We start from the raw sequence: 11,711 nt of genomic DNA, 5'->3' as shown, positions 1-11,711 counted from the left end.
CACAAATTCTGAGTAGTAGAGATAAAATCTCATTTCAATATAAAGTTACCAGAGAACACACCCGTTGTGAATGAAAAGCATGCTAGGTGTCAGGGTGACAGAATCACACTAGGTAAATATGAGTGCATCATCCTTCAGCAACATCTCCTTGCTGCAAGCACCAAATTACATCTGCAAAAGATTTTACCTTGATCACATTTGATGTTAAATATCAAGGTCTCAGCTTGTATATGAATATATACAAGTGATAACATTAAAAAGTCTAATTCAGCAATACTATTTCCTATATAGATCTCTGTAATGCTTCAGATACAATACCAAATATTTCAAATATGGAAATGGATACTTTTAATAGTAACTAGCATAGAAGTTGGAAGACACCCAAAATCTGAAATCTTAATATTCCACTACTTTTATCTTTAGTGTCACTATTAGCACTCTGCCTTGTCCCCACAAGTCACTCACCCACAAAATTGTATGAAAAATTTTCTGTTGTGTCTCACTTTGATTTGCTTCCAATAAAGAATAAGACCTTCCAGGCATCTGTGCTTAATGACACAAAGTCTGAGTGAGTTTTTAGTTAGTTGAATAATTCTGCTTTTGTGTTTGCAAGAGATTACAATAATGGAAGTTTCTATTTAATTTCTTTCTGTCATATTATATTGTAAGGATGCATGTATTACTCTGTTTAGGACAGGAAGGGCAAGGGACTCTGATACTACATGCAACCAGTTGTAATAAGAAGCAATTCCAAAACATCTACTTCCACATTTTTATTCTAAATTTATTGATGATTGCTTTGCCCATTGTATTTTATGGCTCCTTTGCCAATTAGTTTACCAACTTCTGCTTTTCGTGTTTAATCGCTCAAGACTCAAAGGTTATATGCAAATTGCCTTTTTATTCTCACGGGTTCTGGTGTGCATCCCAGTTGTGTTTTGACTACCTGCTGGCACATGGCAAGGCTTTTCATTCTTCTTCCCTCCCTATGACAGATGATTATGTCAGTCTGAAAGTAGTATTTGTTGTGTCCTCAGTTAACTACCATGGAATCTGCAGACAGCCTGGGAAAAGAAATCATACCGCCTCTTACGTTTTGTTTTATTTCTTTGAAAAATGAGTCCTTTTTCAATCTTTATATAGCCTTTTTTGCCTGCCTTTGCATATAGGTGACTGGAACTGTAAATAATATTTTGGTAATATGAACAGAGTCTCATCAGCATCTTGTAAAAGCAGCATTAGGCCTTTTCCACCTTAACAAGGAATTTTTCATTGCACACCACCTCCTTTCTCGATCCTTTAGAGCCCCCTGGAACTGACTAGCAAACCCAGCTATTCCTTCTCAATTACTCTTAGTCACTCATGTTTTGAGTTAACAGCAGGTTTTTTTCATTAGCCCTTCATTGAATGACATTGCTGTTCATATTACTAGAGTTTGATTTCTGTTATTTTATTTCTTTAGGATTATACTATATCCAGATCTGACTGTCCTGATATCTTGCAGCTTTATCAGCCAATATTCATTTTTGCACCTAAACATTCTGTGCCAAGGTAATAAGAGAAAAGTTAAATAATAATAACCCTAAGACTGAGTCTCAAAGAGTTCTAATATTAACTCCCAGGGTTTTTTTTATAAGATTCTTCCAAGAAAATTAGAACAGGTGAACTGCATGAGACCAAAATTCCCTTCTGCCTAGATGCTTAGGGAAAGTATATGATTTTTGTCTTGAACAGCCCATGATAGATTTTTTTTTTATTCCATAAATCCATGTATTTTTGAACTTCATAAACACTATTATATTAATAGCATTCTATAACTGTAAACTTCACAGCTTAATTATATGGTAAGTGAAATAGTACTTCATTTTCTTTTGAACCTAACAGCCTATAACTTCATTTGATGTTAAATTTTTCAACATTAAAGAAAGTTAATGAGCATTGCCTATTTGTGCCCTCTCTATGTGTGATTTTATAAATCACAATCATATTCCCTTTCAGCAGGCTTTTCTTTCTAGGGTATTTAGTAATCCATTTTGGTTTTTTCCTTACATGCTTTATAGTTACTGCCTTTATCATAATCTTTCTCAACTTTGCAATAATTATTTGTTCAAGTATTGATAGATAATGCATTACACTGCTCTTGTCTAAAAAGATCAGTTACCCTACATAGAAATGACAGCAATTTACTCTGAAATGACTTTGCTTTTGTTAACCATTCTGTATTTTATTGTTTCCTATTTACCTGCATCTTTTTAATTTTTCTTTATTTTTAAACACTTCTGAATTATACTGAGGTCAGACTAATGAGTGTCAAATTATTTCAATAGTTTTGTCTTTTTATCTAATAGAAGTGCAGTAGCTGTTGTTCTCCAGAGCTGAAAACATCTTTATTAGTTCATTATTTTTGAACAGTGAATGAGTGTCCAAAGTTGAACCCATTAAGTTTACCTATTTTTGTTTCCAAGAGTTATTTCCTTTTTCCATATTCAAACTCATGAATTGTCCTCATTTTCCTTTCATGTTCTATATCTTCCTCTTAATATAAAAATGAAACAAGGCATTCATTTGGATATACACATACTTTTTGAATTTATTTTTCCATTCCTTTTACAGCTTCTGAGCTCAATGTTTTGCAGCTCTTAACTGATCTTCACTAGTGTCTGGTTTTGTAGGTAAAGTTTTCTTTGCTGATTGAGTCCTTTTCTTAATTTTTTTCAGATTTACTCCTGGTATATTATTAACATGACTATTCATCTAGTTAGGCTCAGATCTTTCCCTGTGTACTTATGTTTTCCTTCAGTTTATATGAAATAATAATAATGATAGTGATGATGATGATGACGATAAATTGTTTTACCTTTGCAGCTCTGGTTGTACAAGCTGTTTAGGTGCCATTGGGAGGGTGTCATTACTTCAATGCAGGGCCTTTCTACTACCTTGCACAAACAGGGATCTGGTGATGTACCTGAACTAACTCGCTACCCCCACAGCCTGAACACTGGGGAAAGTGACGTAGCAGGAATCCAGGTGGCTCTGCACAGAGCTGTGCTCTGTCACAGCTGAGATGAAGGTGGATTTTAACAAGACAGGACAGGCTCAGGCAGGATGTCTCTGTCCTGTGCTCTCAGTACACAATGTTCCAAGAAGCTTATCAGCACAGCACTGGGCAAATCAGGTTGGAGCCTTTCTGAGCTTAATGTACCCAATTGTATGATAAAAGAGCAGAACACAGAGGTCTAAAAACCCTTTCAGAGTCTGGTTGAGAATAGTCAGGTACATTAGAAATTCCTGGCCATGCCAGAAACAGGTACATAAAATTCCCTTGTGGTATCCCTGTGCCTCTGTTTCTTGTGATCTGCTAAGTACCCAGGACAGATATTGGTGAGTTTATTCATTTCACTTCAAGAAATTTCTCCCTGAATATCTCTCTTCAAGCCTAGAGAAAGAAACTTTACTGCTTCTAGTATTTACAACTTATATTAATTTGTGCAATCAAAGACCTTGAAAGCACAGTTGGATGAAGAGACTTCAGTGTTTTCTCACCTGAACTGATGTGACCAAAACTGCCCATAAAAGCTAAACAGACACAGTACTAAACCAGGACTATTTTTATGTACCAACATTTGCACAAAAAACTCACAATATGCTAAGTAAACTACTTCATTTTTTCCTATTTTATTCTTTTACAAGCAATCCGAAAATACCAAATAGTATGATAGAATTCTTCTTAAAGAAATTAAAAGTGAGATTAATTTGGATATATTTTCATTATAAAAAGTCTCTTTAAACATCATTACCATTTTACATGTCCCACAAGTTCTGTAAAGCCTGAATAAGAATGAAAGACATTACACTGGCTGTAAAAATTGAACATTTCTCACTCAGCAGCAGGAGAAATGGATATATGACCTATATGAAAACAATAACTGAATGCATTATAAATTGTTTTACGTGGTTTATGCATAGAAATTTGAAAAACATGCAGTTCAGGAAACAGTAATTTGAGGCTTTGTCAAGTACTTTTGCATTCAGATTACTTGAGTCAATTATGTTTGCTATTCCAAGATCATATTTCACCTCTTCATTTCATAGTAAGATCCCTGTCTGACTAGCTCTCTGACTGAGTTATGGGTTTATTATCATAATGGAGTAAATAATACATAAACTGTGTTGCTACTGGTGAAGACACACCAGAATAAATAAAAGCAAAACTAGATTTTAGGATATGTGAAACAATAACAAGAAGTAAAATGTAACATAAACCTTTGGTTGCTTGAGAAAATAAATTTTCTTTAAAAATCGGAATTAACTGGAATCAAATCATATGCAAAAAAACCCAAACCAAAACAAAACCCTACTGAAATATATAATCTGAGGCCATGAAGAAATCTCTTGCTTCTTTTTATGGGGAATTATTTATGATTTATTATTTATCATTATTATTTATTATTTATTCTGTAGAATAGAAGAAGCCAGCTAAAAGGTCCCAAAGTCACAACCTCTAGCAAATTAGCATGAAACTTTCATATGAAGATATTTATCATGGGCAACATGTTATGTAGAGGTGGGGGTTGAGAAAAACTAGGTGCATTTCTCTCTGCTGTGCATTAAGGGACTCTAGGAGTCCTCAGGAGAAAAAGGAACAAACAGAAGGGAAAGGTGCTGTCCTAAGGACTTGCCACAGCATATTCTCCTTGTGCATTTCAGATCTCTTAATTTCTCCTGGAGATTTTGTGAGGTAGCATTAATCAGCGCTGCCTACTGCAACAATAGGGACTGAATGCTGTTTCATAGTGCATACACGTTTTAAAAAATGTAAATACATTGGATAATTTAGTGTAATGTAAATCCATTGGCCACACTTAGTCACTGTATACCAGTCTTACATCTCTGGACAAGTCTAGGATCCTTGTCTGAAGCTCTAAACAGACACAAGCCACATTCACAATATAATCCATGAAGATGGCTTGCTTTGGAAAACCAGAGCCAATTTCCTTCTAAATACTCGTTATGGTTCTGTCCCCTTGACAGCAAAGACATCAGTTTCTTCTGAGCAAGGCTTCTCAAGTCTTTGCTGACTGGCTAACTGCTACTGTACCCACTCTGATAAATTTGGTCCTCTTAATACTTGTCAAAGTCTTGAGTCTCCATAGAGAATTCAATCAAATACTGTATTTGTTTCACTTAGAGGTTGCAGCTTTGGTTGATGGGTTCCTTCTAAATAAACTTCAGACAGCTGGGTAAGTCTCTAAGTTCACCCATCATCAAAATAGAGACAGGTGCACTTTTCTTCTTGAATCTGATTTGAACTCCTGCCACATTTTTCTTTTTTTGCCTCAGAATTTTCATTCTTGTGTGTATTTTGATGACAGGTATGTATCTGCTTTTGTTTTGTGTGAAATTTTTATTGTCCAACAATTTTTCTTTTACTAATGTACGTATAGATTTTTTTTCTAAAGATTATTCTTCAAAGCTCCAATAGATGTCACTATAAAAATATAAAAGAGAGTTGGTTGTGCAATGCAGTCAAAGAGAAAGGCAGCAGGGAAGCCTCACTCACCGGACTGCTTCAAATCCCATCATGACATCACAATTCATTAAGCTAGACTTCGAAGTGAGAAGCTGCCAGCCAAAGAGTCAAATCTTTTTATTCTTTAAACCCTTACTGTTAGATCAAAACCATCTAATAGTTTCACTGAACACGAAAGTAGGACTGAACCTACTGAGTGTCTGAGCTAATAAGCACTTTCCTGTTATGTGTTTTGCTCTCTGCTCATTCAACTACAAAAAAATGGCCTATCTTCTCTTCAGCCCACTATGCACATTACTTCACTGTGTTTTACAAATGTTCATTTTTCCCATTCTTTTGGATTGCATCTGGAGTAAGTCTGCTGTGAAGTTTTACTACTGCTTTTGGAATGACCTGTCAAAACATGACAGCACTGCTTGAAATGGATAAGTAAAGCTTATGAGTAAAATGATTTCACAGCTATTTGCCCATGCTACAGATATCTTTAAGCTTTTGTACTGACCAAGCAGACACTTTGTTCTTTTTTCTAGCCCTGAAGCCTTCGGAAAAACTCCATGTAATTTCTGTATGAATATTGGAATCTTTCATTGTTCTGAATAATCTCTGCTTGAAATAGAGCAGGAACACTCCACGTAACTACTGTGTCAGCTCTACTACGAGATGTTGAGATGAGTCTACTAGTTTTCATGCCTTGGAAAAGAAGCTACTTTAAAAAATTAAACAAATTATTTATTTATTTTCAAATTATTAAAAAATGTTGTAGCACCTAATTCTTGGAAACACACCTGGAAATGGGAGGCTTTCCATCTTTAGAAAACCTTGAGACTTCTATAAATCTCTGTAAGCTTGTATGATGAATGTCATTTTGATCAAGTAGTAGAGTATTTTCACTGGTGCAAGTCTGTCAAAAACTGCATCAAGACCCATCCCCAAATTAAATTGTACCACAAGATGTCAGTGCAAACAGCTCTCATCTTAAGGACTCCCTATGACTTGCTTGTGAACCTTGTTCCAGTTTGAAGTTATTTTGAGCCACATATATGTTCAAAAGGTTGATAGTCTGTTTACAAGCACCCAGCGGAAGGACCAGAGAGAAAAGAAGAGTTGAATAACCTATTGCCATTGACCTGCCCAGCCTAGACCCCTCCTGCTCTTGTGGAAAGTCTTCTCTCTCTTAGAATCCCTGACCTGTGCATTAACCCAAAGACACAGACAGCTGAATAGTTCTGCTAAAGACAAGTCTGTGGCTCCCAGTCTAGAGAACCTTTGTGTTAACTTTGCAAAAAATTATGACTGAAGCTACACAACTTCCAATATGCTACTGCACTTACCTTTTAAACCATTTTTTACAGGCAATTTGGCTGAGCCATATTTTAATGAGTTTAGGATGTGAGGAAATTCAATGAGACAAAAGAAAAAAACAACCAAACACAAAGGTCAGCACAGCTACTTAATTTACATCAGGCAAAGATCAGATTCTTTTTAGTGATTTACTGTAGGATTAAGACCAAACTGCTGCTTCTGCCTCCTAATTTTATTTTTTTATTTATTGCAATACAGGTTTTGCTTTGGGATGATGGGAACCTCCAGAAGGTACCATGCATCAGGGCATGCTAGAGACCACCAAGTATGAGCACACACTACAGGTTGCAGGGTTTCTTCCCACCAGAAATAACATTACCTGAGTACATACAATCTAGAAATATCTCCTAGGGAACACAGCAAGAGCCTTTTCCATTTGCTTTGTACCTGCTGTTTCTTGCAAAGAGAAATTACTGTTTCACCTCTTACTAATCTTCTCTGATGTACTACTGACAGCAGGAACATTATCTGTGAGACTCTCTCCCTCTTAGACTCAGCTCATTAGAGAAAAGTAGACCCCAGGTCCTTACAAATGATCTCTAAGCAGTTTACTTGAGTTACCACCTGCAGAGATTCTGTATAAAAGGAAGCCAGAAAGCAGACTTAAACTCTATCTCATCACTTTTGATTCTTAAAAAATCTTGCATGGGTAGTCCATACATAGGAGATGATACTAGGGTCCTCAGCCTACCTGGCTTTCCCCATTGTGTGCTTTCTCCGTAGAAGGTGTAAGAAAGGCACTGAGACCTTTCAAAGAAACCAGCTGAAAGCAGCATTCTCCAAGAGCAATTGCCATAGCATAGCAAAATCATTAATGGGATTATAATAATCAGATTTTCTCAAACATATAAAGTACAGGATTTTACCTAGCCTATAATTCCATATTTGCTAGAGGGATAAAGAAAATAAAATGTCAAGCTCTCATCTCAGTGACCACAGGTATGAAAAGCTAAAAATTTTGCTAAGATTTCCAATGCATGATTGGAAAAATTAATGTGTTTTCTCCAGACAAGTAAATAAGATACAGAAACTATGTAAGAAAAGTATTTTACAAAGTAATTTTAGTTCATTTCTCCCTAATCAGAAGCTGTTCCCTAGAGGAATCAAATGTAAGAACAAAGCCATGTAGTGTTACTATTTCGCACCTTTTTAACCTTAGTGTCTGCTGCGTATGTAGTCAATAAAAATATAGAGGTTATGACTGCAGGTGCCCAGAAATTACACCAGTTACTAGAGATAAGTTACCTTCTGGAAAACACAGAAGTTTACCTACATAGCCAATTCTGTCAGAATTCAGACATAAATCTCTACATCTAAGAAACCAAATGTGTATCTTCTAACTAGACAAGCTCAAGGACTCAGGCACTATTAATTCTGTTTCTCTGCGATCTCCTCAACAGGAAAAGGGACCTTACAGTTGAATATTTTCCACAGAATATATTTAGACTACATAACTACATTTTCCATAAGTTCCAGAAAATCTTCCAGAAAAAAACAAAAACATCCCAGTGCACATTTTTGGCAAATTTAACTGAGTTCAGACTGTGCAACTGAACTTAAAAAGTTGAATTGCTTTTACTTATATTAATAATATATTGACTAGCATTTTTTAGCCCTTATTAAAACTTTTATTAGTCATTACTGTTGTTTCTCTCTAAAATCTGTCTGTAAGATAAAGAAATCTGACAATTTCTTCAACATATGTATAAAAAATAACTGCATAGCTACTACTCTTTGTTACACTGCCTACAACTATATTATTTGTGAAATATTACCTAGAAGAAATATTACCTTAACTTTTGCTCATTCTGAAAATTCAAAAGAAACACAATTTTTAAAATAATGGACTTCTGCATCCACTAAGCAAGTGGTTTCTGATGGTGATTCACAAGCATTGCATACAACCCTGTATACTCATCCTGTTAAATGAGAAAATTACAGTAAGAAATCATAGAACCATAGAATTAACTGGGTTGGAAGAGACCTTCGAGATCATCAAGTCCAACCCTTGATCCAACCCCACTGTGATTACTAGACCATGGCACTCAGTGCCACATCCAGCTTCATCTTATAAAACCTTCAGGGATGGTGAATCCACCACCTCTCTGGGCAGGCCATTCCAATGCCTGATCACTCTCTCTGTAAAGAACTTCTTTCTAATATCCAACCTAAACCTCCCTGACAGAGCTTAAGCCCGTGCCCTCTTGTCCTATTGCTGATTACCTGGGAGAAGAGACCGACCCCCACCTGGCTACAACCTCCTTTCAGGCAGTACATTTCATACAGAAATGTACTACATTATCTTCTTTAGTGGATGTGTTTATAACAGGTCCTATGCCAAGTGCTCTATCTTGCTTAATTTCATTATCTTGCACATATATGAATAGAATCTGACAGGACTGCACAGACGTATATTGTGAATACATGTCAAGTGCTGCAACACACCAGAATACCAGTTCATCCTGTTTTACTCAAGTATTTTTAGAAAAATCCCTGATATGTATTAGAAGACCCGTATGCTTTACACTTAACTAAGACACAACCAAACAGAGAAATTTCTAAACAGGAAAAGCCCAAAGAAAGAATAATAACCACCACAAGTGGTTCCACTACAGGACCTCTTTGTGGATCACCTTCTCTGTCATATCTGTTCTTATTAAATTTCTGTTTTGAAGGAGAAGGACTTCGTGCTGTTCACTTCTGTGCCTGATAGATTTGTAACTGTGAACATCCTGCTGTCCCACTGTCAGGGCATCACCCTCGGCTGCCACAAGTCTGCTATAACTTCTGCTCCTTTCTCACTCTGCAACTTTTGCTGTCCCAATTCACCTCTGCTTACCTGCCTGGAAATGCTAAGGAAAGGAGAATGATCACCTCATGTTGATTAGGATGCTTGACATGGTACAATGCCCACCTCCGCCAATGCTCAGATGTCTCTCAGCCACACCTAGAGATGAGTTATTTTTCATGAAGCATCTTAAGAGCTGGTTGATTACTCAGGGAAAATATCACAGGTTTCCATAAATGGATGCAAGGAGGAAGTCATTAGTACTGTACAGCAAGTTTCTATGCCTATTAGCTATGTAAGCTAAATTCCAACTCTACCACAGGGCTATCTTGCAACGAGGAAACCTGAGGAAAATAATAATAAGCAATAATTCTTCTTTTGTATTACAAACTGTTGTTCATTATTCTTCATTAATAAGTCCATTTACACACATACCATAGTCCAATTATAAGGAATAATTAACCATAATTAACTATAAGCATGAGGCACTTTTAGATTTTCCCACAAATAAAAGGAATACTGCTGAGAAAAAAAAAAAATCAACTGTATATCTTATTATTGGCCATGAAATCATGGTTATTCTCTCTTACAGCTGTATTTCAGTTAAAATAAATAACACATAAAATAAAACCAAAGGTAATCTGACCTTCAGTGACAAACTTTGCTGTCAGAATCTTAGAAACTTGCCTTTAATTTCTCCCACCAATTCCTGATCATCAGGCTTTCCTCTGTTAGACATCGCTGTGAAATCCAGTTTGAGGTCACGGATAAGAAACTGTGAATACTTGAAGATTTACAAAAAATAAGGATGTTGGTACATACCTACACTGCTGCAGTGTATAACACTTTACCTTCCTTCAAAGCATTTTTTTTACATTGTGATTAAAAGAAGAGCAAAAATAAAACCTGTGCTTTCAGAATGATTAAAGGTAATGAGTCAGCGGTGAGTCATGAGTGGAGAGAAGGTAAAGGGCTGTTAGATCTGAAATCGCAAATGCTGCTACTTGAAGCAAAGAGTAATGCCATTATCTTCAAATAACAGGCTCATGACCTCAATGCAGACAGACACCAGCAAAAGACATGATCACACTCTGTAAGTTAATAAGCTATTCTTTGATCTAAAAATTGTAGTTCAATTGTCTTAATGGTATTTTTGTTTCCTGGTAAACATGTCTATAATTGTAATTTATGTGCTGGTAAGTAGTTACAATCAAAGTGTGTGGAAAAATGTGAGTAACAGAAACACTACAAATTCCATAGTGCTTAAAATGTTCCATGATTTTCTTTATTCATTTAATCTCTTTTTAATCAACATTATTATTACTGGGCTGTCTACCTCTGCCACACTAAAATCAGCAGGTTAGAAAATGGTCCAGAAAAACTGCACTGGTACACCCTGAAGCAAAGAGACAGTGACAGCTAAAGGACAAAAAGTAACTTCAAGGAACTAATATCAAAGAAACAGGAGAGGAAGTACAAATAGGGAAAAGAACAGTGCTATGTTACTGGAGTGTAAATAGAAGATGAATCATTAGAGGACACTAGGCAGACACATATGAAATAAATAAATATAACATTAACAATTCATGAGCCATATATTGTGTGTTTTGAATATTAGAAGAGCCTGTTGACTGACAGAAACAGTAAAGAAAGTAGGCACCTTTAGCTAAGTATGTTTGGTTCTCATCTATTAAAATGAAATATTTGTGGATATGAAATATGCCACTATGTACCTCCACGTATAACAAACCTAAAGCAAGACAGGAAAGGATCTTTTACAAAGATAAATAAACATGAGAGAGAGAGAGAGAGAGAGAGAGAGAGAGAGAGAAATGGGAAGAAAGAATACAGGAGGAAGCAGTAAAAATATAGCAAGGGGTGGAGTGGAGAGAATTCATTTTGTATCACTTTTCCGTGCCAAACCATAAACACAAGGACACTCAACAGTTCAGTCTTACTCAATGTTTCCACATTTTTCTGCTGTTTTCCATAGGTGGGGCAAAACTGACAAAGAACCTAGCCAAGTTTTCC

This window comes from Myiozetetes cayanensis, unplaced genomic scaffold (assembly GCF_022539395.1).
Source record: "Myiozetetes cayanensis isolate MyiCay16 unplaced genomic scaffold, myiCay2020 scf1, whole genome shotgun sequence".
Lineage (NCBI taxonomy): Eukaryota > Metazoa > Chordata > Aves > Passeriformes > Tyrannidae > Myiozetetes > Myiozetetes cayanensis.
The sequence above is the reverse complement of the archived record's forward strand: the minus strand, read 5'-3'. Positions refer to the sequence as shown.